This window comes from Rutidosis leptorrhynchoides, chromosome 1, assembly GCF_046630445.1.
Source record: "Rutidosis leptorrhynchoides isolate AG116_Rl617_1_P2 chromosome 1, CSIRO_AGI_Rlap_v1, whole genome shotgun sequence".
Classification (NCBI taxonomy): Eukaryota; Viridiplantae; Streptophyta; class Magnoliopsida; order Asterales; family Asteraceae; genus Rutidosis; species Rutidosis leptorrhynchoides.
The window spans coordinates 240474503-240476944 of record NC_092333.1 but is presented as its reverse complement, the minus strand read 5'-3'; the positions used below and the strand labels follow the sequence as shown (position 1 = coordinate 240476944).

At 36.2% G+C, this 2442-nt stretch overlaps 1 pseudogene; it reads left to right on the top strand.

Annotated features, from left to right (window-relative positions):
- The first annotated feature begins 381 nt into the window (after nt 1-381).
- Nucleotides 382-1022, top strand: LOC139896145 (uncharacterized; annotated as a pseudogene).
- The last annotated feature ends 1420 nt before the right edge of the window (nt 1023-2442 follow it).

Here is a 2442-nt window from a genome sequence, read left to right as displayed (position 1 = left end):
CAATAACAAGAGCAGTATCATCTGACTTTACAGATTTTAAAGTGGTGTGGGCAGACTTAAAGTTTTCTTTCAAATTAGACAAAATTTCATTCCTCGTTCCTGAAGTTTACATCAACTTCGACTCCTCGTCCTTTTTTTTTGTGCATCCCTTGTCCCTAATGTATCACAATTATAAATCCCTCGTCCTCCCGTCTAGTTTATGTCTATTTCAGGCGTTTGTTCAGTCATGTGCAAAGAATGTGAGGGTACTTTAGTCTTTATATTTTATTTTTTTTCTTTATTATTTAACTTATATTTTCACCACCATCCTTATCATCTCATTTTAATCATCCCCAAATTAAAAACTTTAATTTTACACCACCGCCACCATCAACCACCACCACCACCGCCGCAATCATCTTAACCCCCACCACCACAACCATCCTCCAAACCCGTCTCCCATACGACTCGTTTTCCACTTGGGGTACCGGTCCCAGAACCAAAAACATCCATAACTTATGGATTGAACTCAATGATGGCGAAATATCACTTGCTGACTCAACCCCACCTGTCCGTACAGTTGAAGTTGTTGTAGTTCGTGTTAGAAATGATAAAAATCGAATCTTGATTGAAACCCATCAAGAATTATCAAACGGTGTCGTTAGAGATCGGTTTAGACCGTTATCCGAATAATGAAGCCAAATGAAACTTATCAAGATTGTGTTTTTAGGGTAGTAAAGGAAGAATTAGGGTCAATTATAATCAAGGGTAGTGAAAAAGATGCTAAATTCGATAAAATTGTGAAGATTGTACCGAATTTGTATTCGAGTAAAGTCGAAGAAAAGGTGTCAGTTTCATATCTGGGGTTGCCTGCTTGTTATGTTTTGCATAGTGTGGATGCATTTGTTGATGGGTTGCCTGATTGTGAATTTATTAGTGAAGAAGAAAATGAGTACCAGAATTTGGAGGAAAATAGTGAATTAGTTGTTTCTTGTAAGAAGCATTTTTGGAAATGCGTTGATTCTGATACTCTTTCATCTTGAAATAAAGGTGAGTTTGAAGTTTTGTTTCTTTTATTTTCTTTTCAATTTAGATATTTTGTTTATAGTAGGGAATGATTGAAGGTTTTTGTTGGGTTAAAAAAGGTTTCAACTTTATGTTTCTTGGATATGATTGTTATACAATAGTACAGTATACAAATAGATTGTTGGTGTTTTTTGTGTTCTGTAATTTTTAATGAATAATAAAAGATGATGGCGGTGGTGGTGGTTGAAGATGGCGGTGGTGGTTTGGGTTAAGATGATTCCTGCGGTGGTGGTGGTGGTGGTTGATGTGGCGGTGGTGGGGGTTGAAGATAGGTTTGGTCTTGATTTTATAAAAGTATAAAATAAATTTTTTAATTCGGGGATGATTAAAATGAGATGATAAGAATGATGGTGAAAATATAAGTTAAATAATAAAAAAAGAAATAAAATAAAAAGACTAAAGTACCCTCACATTTTTTGCACATGACTGAACAAATGGCTGAAATAGACAGAAAGTAGACGGGAGGACGTTGACGTATAATTGTCATACATTAGGGACGATGGATGCACAAAAAAAGGATGAGGAGTCAAAGTTGATGCAAACTTCAGGGACGAGGAATGAAATTTTGTCTTCAAATTAAGTTCAAGTTTTGCTTCTGCCTTCTCATAGTTCCAAAATGTACCATATAGAGAAGACATGTCAAAGTTCTTTAAGGTCTGTGTGGTTCTTAATGGTTCAGTAATAGGTTTCCATTTAGCAGGCAATGAGTCAATGAATTTTGTTGACCTGTTCAAAGTCAGTATACTTAATTTTTAAGGTATCCAGGTCAACAACTAGGGAGTAAATCCTAATGAAGGTTTGCTTAAGGGTCTCACTTTTGTAGGCAAAGAACATTTCATATTCTCTTTTCAAAGTTATTATCTTATTTTGTCTAACTTCATCCTTACCATCATAGGTGACATCAAGATAGTCTATAATGGCCCTAGCAGTTAGTTTTTCCTTAATCAGTTTGAACACATGGTTAGGTAAAGTTATAGCAATCATGGTTTTGATCTTAGGGTCAAGTCCAACACGACGTTTGTCCTCATCCACCCATCTAGATGGAAGAAGAACAACTTCTCTGCCAGCGATAGCAGGAGTATCTGCTGTAGCAGGAACACTATTAAGTGTTTCAGTAGGGATGAATGGAAAATTTGTAGCAATGCCAGTTATGAGTGGGTCAATAGACTCAAGGTAGAACATGAACCTAGCTTTCCATGCTTCATATTCATCTTCATCAAATTTAGGTGGTCTATTGGTAGAACCATTTTCAAGATAAGCTGAGTTAGAGTATGCAGCCATGAGAGTATTCAGATCCAAGATATGAAATTATCAAGACTGAGGCTCTGATACCAATTGTTGGTCCCTTGATTAACAACAAGAGTATTATAGAGGGGG